General features: G+C 40.7%; 1 protein-coding gene across 2 annotated transcripts in view; it reads left to right on the top strand.

The window, feature by feature from the left end:
• Positions 1-12,040, top strand: part of ripor1 (RHO family interacting cell polarization regulator 1) — a 115,159-nt gene that overhangs the window by 33,267 nt on the left and 69,852 nt on the right. The window contains exon 1 of one of the 2 annotated variants that reach the window (XM_042323136.1): positions 1,192-1,681. The exons of the other annotated variant lie outside the window; for it this stretch is intronic. The gene's annotated coding sequence lies outside the window, so the exon portion shown is untranslated. Of the gene's footprint in view, positions 1-1,191; positions 1,682-12,040 lie in introns of those variants that run through there. 2 annotated transcript variants of the gene reach the window in all.

Raw genomic sequence — 12,040 nt, 5'->3', positions numbered from 1 at the left:
ACAACACTTTTCATTTTCAGAGGACGTAGTGTTTGAAGAGAAGTACTGTCAGCATCAGAGTAACATGATGTTCTCTTCACTGAAGCATCTGACTCTTGGGGCAATATCATCCTCAGATTGATAGAGATCTTTGTACAAAATAAGAATGTGGAATGTATGTACAAAGTGTATGCACTCACTACTGTAATTCGCTCTGGATAAGAGTGTCTGCTAAATTACTAAAATGTAAAATGTCATCATGGTAGCTGTTAGCAACTGCTTTTGGTGGAGATTAAAGTTATCATATGCCCTGGTCCATGGGAAGGATCACCCTAGTGGAGTTCTCCTCCAGATATCACTAAGGCTTACTCTCTCTCCCTAGTAACATCAACTCGGAGGACTGTGCAGCTTCATCAGTCTATAATTATTCATGCATTTGAGCAAATTATGGTGAGAAATAAACTGTCAAGAAAATGTGGGCAATAGAATACATCTACCGACCTTACCTTGTGGGTCCTGTTGTGGAGATGTGACCAGTTTAGGATATGGCATCAGTTTCTGGGTCCTTAGTTTGAGCAAAGACTACACATTCCCTGTCAACAACTTTATATACTGTGTGTATTTCCAAGTAGAGGTCTTCTTGGGTCCCGGACCCGAGGCCAATCAGACCCAAACCCAAATGGACCCGACGACCACCATACCTCGAACCGGCCCGTACCCTAATGTCTAGACCAGACCTGATTGGACCCGAGTGACAAAAAATGTTTATCAGCCAAGTTATGCTTCTGGTTAACGAATAAGTCTTTATATGTTGGCTAAGTCAATAAATTCAGCTTATTAGCATAAAATAAATATGCTATAGGCTATTCAGAGCCGGGGTCGGGTCCATTCGGGTCTATCAGCTGTGGTTACATAGACCCAAGACCAGATAACAATCAAATAACAACAAACAGGACCGACCTGGACCTGAGGGACAATTGAATTTTGGACCTGTCCTGGACCAGCTGAAGTCTCGGGTCGATTCTCGGGTATTGGGTATACCCATGAAGCCCTCTACTTCCAAGTGCAGTTTGCATGCCAAAGCCCATTTGGGTAAGCGCAGGGGGTACATGGGAGACGTTTATTTTCCAGCTCACAAGACACAAGAGGCGCACACTGCTGAAAATCCCACGTGTCCTTCCCTCCTTTCTTTCACCAGCACATTGCTGCCATACACAGAACCTCTTAGTTGAGTGAGTGTATCGGTTTGTGTTTGTGTTTGTGTTTACACCCACGGATAAACTCTCGAGCACTTAACAGGAGTTGGTAGGCTACAAGGCGCAAAACTGTGGCGCCTTGTATGATATTGTTGCCTGTTTTCGCCATTTTTCCAAAAAGCCCCTGAGAAGTCACGGACCCAGGTCTGCTTATGGACGACTTTTTCATCCTCATTGGTTTGTCCACACCCCTTCGGAGATAAGGACAAGAGCAAGCCTTCAGCTTTGCTTGCAGGAGAGGGAGAAAGTGACAATCGAGAAATGACAAGGGAGCGTCACAGCATCGCGTAAAGAAGTCTCTTTTAATTTATGTATATAATTTGCCTATTTCTGATGAAGGAACTCGCGGAATTAGTTTCCTTTTTATTGATTTGACATTTTCATTTGAAATTCCGATTCCACGATTTGGAGTGACTGACAAGGCTACCTACCCTGGCGGCAGACATGTATGTTGACTTTGTGTTTATCTTTTAGTTCAATCCTGTGTCCCAAATATGGCATTTCGGTGTGCATTTAAGAAGTGTGTATCTTTAATTATATTTTCACACGATTTTTTGCATAGTGTTCTACATAGCCTGGCTACAAGAAGTCATGTGAAGCACCATTTAAGCACACAACGGTCTGTATATAAACTAGAGGCCATGCTATTTACAGTCAGATGTTATTTTATAGGAAATTGTCTATTTTGTGTTGGTGGAATCTTCCAGCAGATTGTCATGGGTGACGCAGCTGTGATAGACCCATGATGCGTGCAAGGGTATACCGAGAGTGTTTTATAGTTGCTCAGCGTTATGATGACAAAGAGAGCCTTGTCTGTTAACTGGGCTTTGTTTGATATTTGAAATGAATGCGAGATAAATGCCTGGTAAACACGGGTATTAATTACTCAAACCGCGGGAAGGGCTTTTTTTATGAAACAGGTTCACATACACATGTCAGTGCACAATTATGTGTTTAATATGTTTATGGATACACCAATACGCTAAAATTTCAAATGTATCCGCTGTCAGTCTACAAGTGCATCGCTTCTGACGCTACAGTGTAACATTTTGTTTCGCGAATTTTCTCTTTGCCTTTAATTCGTTGCTGCTGCTTGCTGATAGCCCTCTTTATATAGTTAATCTCCTACAATCTAATCCTTCTGACTTGTTTTAACATCCATACAAGGGAATGTAACCTGTCTCTGTCAACGATGAAACCGCCTTACACTGGCCGCAAATTTCGACATTTTCAATAGCTAGAAAAAGCATCTGGATAAAATGGGCAACCACATCCCAAGTTTGGAGTGAAGCCGTTTTATAGTAAAGGTTCTGCTTGTAAACATAGAAGTTTCCAGAACTAATATTCACTTGATAAATGGTCTCCTTCAATTTAGTGTTCTCTGCAAACTCTGTCTTGTGGGAAGTACCCAGCCAGGGCCACACAATCTGCCCTTTGTGCAAGGGCTCGACCACCATCAGGGGGCCTAATTTAGGTGATGATTCGATCAACAAAAACAATTATGATGAAAAGGATACGCAGAAGGAAGTAGAGGAGGAGTATTTTTCTCTCAGTGGTCTGTACACTCACACACAGTCTGAGTCTGACCAGGCTGGTAGGGCAGTAAAAAAAACGCCCTGAGTTTTTTTTTTCTGTGTGTGAACATGATAGCATGTGGTTTTGCAGCGACAGGGGTCCAGGGAGGAATGAGAGTGGTGTTATGCAGGGATATGAGGAATGTGTCTGTGTTTCTGTCTTGTCTGGCTACACCATGTGCATGTGCTCGTCAGTGTTGGTCTTGCACAGGTATTGAAATGCACATAACATATATCTCTATGGCCTGTTGTAATTCACCCTGGTCATACATGTGCTTGTTGTGGTAGTCTCACACCCATTGCCCTGTCCAGAGATCTCAGGATCCCTTCCCTGTCTGACCCTGCTTCCCTCTAAAGGTGTCTGCATGCTTCCCAAACAAGAGTTTGTGCATATGTTATGACATTTTTGTGACGTTTCTGTTTGTTTTGCAAACACTACCATTGCCACTTTTTTTTTCTTGTTTTCTGGAGTAGGTCTTTTAAGGGAGTATGTGAGCACACTCGGAAATATTGTTTGTCTTGTACATCTATCGGGAAAATAGCTATGCTTGTGCCCGGGATAGAAAAGACCATCTATGCTGCTTCCCTTCAATCTGCGACGCCAACTAGGAACAGAGAACTGTTGATCATGCAACAAAACATTGCATGATCGTGTATATAGACTTCCTGTTTTGTTGGAGATTTGTATGTGGACAAATCAGTCCAACTACGTCTTCAGCAATACTCCTATTATGGTATAGTATACATGTACCGTGTTTAATAGGGTCAAGTGGAAACCGTCTAACAGAGCTTAGATGAATCTGAGGTTGTGTAGGAGGAAGAATGATGTTCCAATGTCATGCACCTGGTTTCTGTTTGCTGTGGGAGTCGGTAATGAGGAACCATCCAGACTACTTTAGGGTCCCTCAAATGACCATCCGCATACATAAAATACACAGCCCATCTGTCAACCTTAGTAGGGTACATTTGGCCTAACATTCTTCCCCTCGCCACCAGGACCTCTGCAGTTAATGACTTCCTGTGGGTGACTGTCAGGGCTCTACAGTGTGACAATTTTAATCATATGCGCCTAAATATGAAGGATTCTAGCTTTATTATCTCAAATATTTGTCATTGTGCTCCTAAATTTCTTTGTGTGTGCCAACATTTTTCAATTTAGGTGCTATGACCTTGTAAAAAAAGGTCAGCGTATAGCCCTGGCTGTGTTCCTGAAGTCGGACATGCAGCCAATTAAATGTCATCGCTCTCTCTTGGTCATACACATACACACTTTTGTTTTACTATCCTTGTGGAGACCAAACAATTGATTCCTATTCAACATCCTATTTTCCCTAATTCAAACCCGTACGCTAAAATAGCCTAAAATAGCCTTTTTCCTTGTGGGGACCAGCAAAATATCTCTAAATGTCAGAATTTACTGTGTTTTACTATCCTTGTGAGGACTTTTCTGGTCCCCACAAGTATAGTAAAAACACACACACACAAACGCACTCAAGCTTGCCCACAGGATAATTGCTTGTGTGCACACAGTCATATCAACCACTTTAATTAAGGACACAATTAGTGTTTGTTGATGTGTTTGGCTCGTGTTGAGTGTTATGAGTTTGGGGGGGTGTTGGTTCACTGTCATTCATTACTTCAACACTAATCTCTTTATTATTATTTCATTGGCACAAACCCTTTAGTTCTGAGACATTGGGGGGAACATTGAATACTCTGCTCAGAATGTCATGGAACCCACAGAATCGACAGAGTGCAGGGTAGCCCAGCCCAGTCTATTTCAGAACACTGTGCGACAATAAGGCAGCCAGTAGTATTATTCAGAATTCACAGAAAAAAGAAGAGACCACAAGTGTAGCTGTCAAGCTCCCTGAGCTTGTACAAACAAGAAGCTGCAGGAATTATAGTTATGTGGTGGCGATCCGGTGATGTCTATGAAGTATGACCGCTGTATAAAAGCCTGTGCAGCTAACCTGCACTCGGATACCCTAATTACTGTTCTGTGTGTAGGTGTAGTTGTTTACAGTGTTTCTCTTACTGGGCTTAATTGTTTAAATAATGCAGTATGTTATATGAGCAATATCTAATTGTGGGGTGTAAAGAAATGAATGATCAATAATGAATTTACATGATCTATGCTGTGAGTGTAGTTCGAAATACTGTCTTCATTCCGGTAGTAAAACACAGTAAAAAAAAAATAGGAGTCAGAAATCAACAATGTAATCCAAATGTTATTTTGAGAAGTTTGAACAGTATGATAATGACATGATTGTGCAGAGAGGTTCAATGGCAGGCTATGTCATATGGCTTAGCTGCAAGGTATCTACTGGATGAGTACCATTAGGTGTGTAGAGATGTTTTCTGTTTCTCTGCAGTGTATATTTTCTGTGTGATTCAGCAGTCTGTTTCATCTGTGTATTTCTCCAGTGTATCATTACTCTGTGTGGCAAGAGCATGCTATTATAGAGCAACTGCACTAGCTGACTCACTCTATCCAGGCACAGTTATGGCACAAACCACAAGCAAATATACACTGAACAAAAATATAAACACAACATGTAAAGTGCTGGTCCCATGTTTAATGAGCTGAAATAAAGATCCAAGACATGTTCCATATGCACAACGTGGTTATTTTTCTCAAATTTTGTGCACACATTTGTTTACATCCTTGTTAGTGAGCATTCTATCCTTTGCCAAGGTAATACATCCACCTGACAGGTGTGGCATATCAAGAAGCTGATTAAACGGTATAATCATTACATAGGTGGACCTTGTGCTGAGGACAATAAAAGGCTACTATAAAATGTGCAGTTGTCAAACAACACAATGCCACAGATGTTTCAAGTTTTGAGGGAGCGTGAGGAATGTCCACCAGAGCTGTTGCTGAAGAATTTATGTGTAATAAAGCCCTTAAAGCTCATTCTGATTGGCTGGGCCTGGCTGCCAAGTGGGTAGGCCTATGCCCTCCCAGGCCCACCCACTGTTGTGCCCCTGCCCAGGCATGTGAAATTCATTAGATTAGGGCCTAATTGATTTCTTTACATGAACTGTAACTCAGCAAAGTCTTTTAAATTGTTGCATTTATATTTCTGTTCTGTATATAAAAAACAGATATACAAATACAGACCATCACATTCAATGCTTTGTCCACCCATGGTTATGCTGCACATACGAAGGCTAGATGTGTTCATGAAGTACAACAGAACAAGTGTAAATTTAAACACAGATTAACTAGGTATTGACATCCAGAGTCCAGACAGCTTTAAGTGTGCCATGTTCTCTGATGCCAATGGACAATTCCACAGTAACAGAATGATGCTGAGACTGATTTTTCACTTTAAAATGTATGTTAAACAAACCATACAACACTATGTACAAGGACTACTTTTATCAATTCCCCAATATTTTTTGTTACGAAAACACATTTACTTGAAGAACAGTGCAGATGCCAAGTTTGGTAACAAAATGGTTTTCAGTGGAAAATGTTAACAGTAGTCCTTGGGAGTTGTATAGTTTGTTTAACTTTGCAAACATTTTTTTTTGCATTTTAATGTGAAAAAATCTGAGTCCCAGCATCATTCTGTTAGCTTAAAATTGCCACTATGTAGGGCGGCAGGTAACCTAGTTGTTAGACCGTTGGGCCAGTATCCGAAAGGTCGCCAGTTCAAATCCCCAAGCCAACACGGTGAAAAATCTGATGTGCCCTTAAGCAAGGTACTTAACGCTAATTGTTCTAGGGTTGATAATGGCTGGCCGTGACCCCACTCTGAGGGTATCTCAGGGGGAGTTGGGATATGCAAAGAACACATTTCCAATACACACGTGTAAAATAAACACGTCTTGACATCATGGGAAAATCAAAAGAAATCAGCCAAGACCTCAGAAAAAAAATTATAGACCTCCACAAGTATGGAAATTGCTCCCAAGGATGAACCAAACGCCTGAAGGTACAACTTTCATCTGTACAAACAATAGTACGCAAGTATAAACACCATGGGACCACGCAGCCGCCATAACGCTCAGGAAGTAGACGCTTTCTGTCTCCTTGAGATGAACGTACTTTGATAAGAAAAGTGCAAATCCAATTGCAGAACAGCAGCAAAGGACCTTGTGAAGATGCTGGAGGAAACGGGTACAAAAGTATCTGTATCCACATAACCTGAAAGGCTGCTCAGCAAGGAAGAAGCCACTGCTCCAAAACCGCCATATAAAATCCAGACTACATTTTTTTCCAAAAAACATACTTTTTGGAGAAATGTCCTCTGGTCTGATGAAACAAAAAAATAACTGTTTGGCCATAATGACCATAGTTACGTTTGGAGGAAAAAGGGGGAGGCTTGCAAGCCGAGAACGCCATCCCAACCGTGAAGCACGGGGATGGCAGCATCTTGTTGTGGGGGTGTTTTGCTGCAGGAGGGACTGGTGCACTTCACAAAATAGATGGCATCATGAGGATGGAAAATGTTGTGGATATATGGAAGCAACATCTCATCAATCAGGAAGTTAAAGCTTGGCTGCAAATGGGTTAAGGACAACAAAGTCAAGGTATTGGAGTGGCCATCACAAAGCCCTGACCTCAAGCCTATAGAAAATGTGTGGGCAGAACTGAAAAAGCGTGTGCGAGCAAGGAGGCCTACAAACCTAACTCAGTTACACCAGCTCAGTCAGGAGGAATGGGCCAAAATTCATCCAACTTATTGTGGGAAGCTTGTGGAAGGCTACCTGAAAAGTTTAACCCAAGTTAAACAATTTAAAGGCAATGCTACCAAATACTAAGTGAGTGTATGTCACCTTCTGACTCACTGGGAATGCGATGAAAGAAATAAAATATGAAAGAAATCACTCTCTCTACTATTATTCTGACATTTCACATTCTTAAAATAAAGTGGTGATCCTAACTGACCTAAGACAGGGAATTGTTACTCTGATTAAATGTCAGGAATTGTGAAAAACTGAGTTTAAATATGTTTGGCTCTGGTGTATGTTAACTTCCGAATTTAACTGTAGATACAAATCGAGCTCCGTACTGCATCGCCATGCACCTCCCTTATTTTGTAACTATGTGGAGGGCTGCGTGGGGGTGTTACATCCTGTAGAAAACAAACTCACTTCCTTGACTACCGCTCTGCACTGCTCCGTGAAGCGCAAGAAGTATGAATGCCCTGACTTCTGTTGAGTCCATATCACCATAAATGCTGCATGGTCAATGCAGAAGTCAGATTGACCATGTGCCCAGATGCACAATGCACTTCTCTCTCAAGGATGCGCTCTCTCCCTTCCAATTTGCACATTCATTGATTCATAACTTCATTGTGTGAATTGTTTACGTTTTGATTGTTAGTGTATATCAATTCCCCCTTTACATATATCACCAGTTGTACATTTACTGTTAATTACTATAATTTCTAATCTACAGTGTTTGTTACTTTGGTAATGGTAATTTCTGTTTATTCATTCAGTATTATTATTCCACTTTTCCAGTTATCATTGTCGGAGTGGACACAGGTTGTGCACTTTGCAAACAATGCTATACTTGTGAGAATCAAGTTTTGGTTTATTTCATTACATGAGTTTTGTTAATTTAGTCATTGCCTTTTGTTTGGAGCGCTCCTGCCAATGTTGAGTAAGCATGTGCATACATAGAAGTAGGCCTATAGGCTACCAGGCCTGTGCGCAAATGTAGGCATGTAAATGTGCCCATTTGCGGACCTGATAGTATTTCTGATTGGCTTAATGCACCACCACTAATGACCTGTGGAGTTTTCTTCACCAGTTTTCTTCACCAAGCAAATGGTTTGTTTTTACATCCATTGAGAATTACAACAGTTCCTCAATGTATTTGAGAGATCTTTCCAGCTCTCTCCCTTTCGATAACTACTCAGTGTGAAAGGGAAAAATGTCATGCTCTGATCCAGTGGAAATGTCATTAAAATAGGTCTACCTGATTTACTTCTTATCAGTGCTTGACTTGGACTGAAATAGGTTCCGGTACTCATTTTGGGTGCTGGTACTGTTTTTTTTATATTTAGGTGCAGGATCTCCACAATACTTTTGAGTTAATATTCTACAAGAGGAATAGGAGATCATGCCATAGAACATTTGAGGTGCTGGTACTCAGCTCCGGTGAGCTCCTGCCCAAATCAAGCACTGCTTCTAATTCCTTGAGCAAAACACATACAGCAGCGTCTGCCTCGAGCTCACTGGCACAGGTACTCTGAGGGCCCAGAATATTATATACAATGTTACGCTAGCTCAAGTTCGCTAGCTCAATCAAGCTTTGGGCCAGACCAAAGTTAATGGTTTATACAATGTTTAAAGTTCGTTGCAGACAGGCCATGTGTCGCCAATGTGATTTATCGGATATTTGTTTTTATCATGATATTTTCTACCTGCAGGCTGGAATGTTTTTTTATTTTTTGGATTTATGTAGGCTATTTTTACATTGTTGGCAATGGCAATAGAAGTTACTTTTTAGGTTTATCATTTTCATTTAGATTTGGATAGAATTTGGATTAACCACATGACAATGACTTTGAGATATGAAAATGTGTATATAAAAACCATAACTGGCACACAGCTCGTTAGAAATGGTAAGATAAATTGGCATTCCACATGAAGGTTGCCGACTCCTCGTGTAGCCTATTACCAGCAACTTCAGGAGAGTAATGGCAGAATATGCGAAAGCCAGCAGGAGCGAGATGAGAAAAGTTAGGTCCGGTTCAGATTTTATTCTTCTGGTTATCTATTTCTCTGGTGCCCTCCTTGAGGCATTGTTCTTATTTCATCAAACCATACGCTTAAAGCATCAGACAAGCTCAATGCATATATTTGATTTGATTTTAACACATTGGGTGTGTCTATATATGGAAAAATACATGTTTAAAAATTCTGACCGGCCTCCCGAGTGGCACAGCATCGCAGTGCTTGAGGTGTCACTAGAGACCTGGGTTTGATCCCAGGCTGTTTCACAGCAGGCAGTGACTGGGAGACCCATGAGACGGTGCACAATTGGCCCAGCATTGTCCGGATGCTGGCCTTCTAGGCAGAGTTCCTCTGTCCAGTGTCTGTGTTCTTTTCCCCATCTTAATCTTTTCTTTTTATTAGCCAGTCTGAGATATGGCTTTTTCTTTGCAACTCTGGCTAGAAGGCCAGCATCCTGGAGTCGCCTCTTCACTTTGGACGTTGAGACTGGTCTTTTGCGGGTACTATTTAATGAAGCTGCCTGCGTTCCACAGGGATCCTGGCCCATTTTGACTCCAATGCTTCCCAAAGTTGTCCTTTGTGGTGGCCAGTGTCTCATGGAAAGAGCAGGTGTTCATAATGTTTTGTACACTCTGTGTATATTTTATTATTCTATAAAACAGAAACCTGCCTGCATGTCTTGGCAGGTTCTCTCTCACAGGCAGCATCAGGCAAGGTTGGGTAATCAGCTTACAGTCTCTGTGTAGCGAATAGTTTGACTGTTGAGTGAAGAGGAAGGTGTCCAAGTCACCCTCATCCTCACTGACTGAAATCACATTTTATTAGTCACATGCAGATGTTATTGCGGGTGTAGTAAAATACTTGTGTTCCTAGCTCCAACAATGCAGTAGTATCTAAAAGTAAAAGAATGGAATTACGAAATATATAAATATTAAGATGAGCAATGTCAGTGGCATTAACTAAAATGCAGTAGATTAGAATACAGTATATGCATATGAAATGAGTAGAGCCGTATGTAAATATTATAAAGTGACTACTGTTCCATTATTTAAGTGATCAGTCAATGTAGAGCATGAAGGCACACAGTAGTCTGTCATTTTACCAGCCTAAGTGCAGGCTTCGACCACAATTTTGATTAGTTAATTACTTCGCTAATAAATGAACAACTAGATGTTTAGTTTTTTTTTTTATACAAAAAAAGTTCTGTTTTCCTCAGCCACTAGCTTAATTCTTGCTGTGTACTCTGCACATTCTGTAGTTCATCTTGGGGTGTGGCAGCAGTGGACTAGGTCAAAACCCCTTGACCACGCCCATCCTGTAATGTTCTTATAGATTTAAGGTTAGTGTTTCAGGTCACATGTCAGGGTCAACAAAATGAGAGGTTGTTGATTGGAACATGACTATCATAACATAAGTAAAGGCTTAGATTTCTGGATAAACAAATGGAAAAGGGCTCTTTTTTGAAAACATTTACCAGAAAAAGTCTTAAGGTGTCAGTCACACAATCATGTTGCCAACTCTTATTTAGGTTTGGGGAAATTGGAGAAATTGTTTACCTTCTGTAAGTTTAAGAAGCATTGCCTTGTACCTTTCCATGATCAAAAACACACATTTTCTAATTTCTCTCACTCATTCGCTGAAGTAACAAGTACTAATTAGTTATAGTGATTTTACTGATATAGTCACAAACCACAGTTGGGTCACCACTGGCATACTATTATTATATTCAGCTCATAACTGTTTTCTTTGTCTTTCTGTTGTCTGGTTGTCAAACAGTCTGAGTCTGGACAAACCCCTCCCTTTCTCTCTACACTTAATGTCACCTCTCCCAGCTCTTACTGACACCTACCTCTCCTTCCATTTACTGTATTTAACTAGGCAAGTCTGTTAAGAACACATTCATATTTACAATGACGGTACCGGGGAACAGTGGGATAACTGCTTTATTCATGGCAGAACGACAGATTTTTACCTTGTCAGCTCGGGATTTGATCAACCTTTTGGTTACTGGCCCAACACTCTAACCACTAGGCTACCTGCTTGTAAAACATGAGGAGAATGACATTCATATCCATAATTATGCATTTCTGTGTAGTACAGATCAGGGACCCATGATGTAATTCTGTTACCAGGTGTAAATCCACTTCACTTATCATGTCATAGCTGACACCACCATTATTTTTGCAGAAATTATTTAATCTTTATTCAGAGCAGATATTTAAGAGTTTTTGGAAAACGTGGACACAAAAAAACTGAGGGAGATTTTACTGTATTCCTGTCACCAAAGTTTGCATTTGCACAGTTCTTTCACTAAATTTGTTTTTGTAAATGTTTCTGTGGAAAAAAACTGATTCTGTTACCATGGAATTGTTGTCAAATTCTGCTGCCATATTTTATATTACTTATTAGATTGACACATCAGTTGAATCTAACAATCTAACAATGTGAATTTATTGTTGGAGAAATGCCTTACACCACCAGCTGCCTCCTCCAGATTCTTCTTGTGTAAACCTTTACTGACATGATGAG

The sequence above is a fragment of the Oncorhynchus tshawytscha genome, linkage group LG06, assembly GCF_018296145.1.
Source record: "Oncorhynchus tshawytscha isolate Ot180627B linkage group LG06, Otsh_v2.0, whole genome shotgun sequence".
Taxonomy (NCBI): Eukaryota; Metazoa; Chordata; class Actinopteri; order Salmoniformes; family Salmonidae; genus Oncorhynchus; species Oncorhynchus tshawytscha.
Note: the sequence above shows the minus strand (reverse complement) of the source record. Positions and strands in the feature narration are given on the sequence as shown.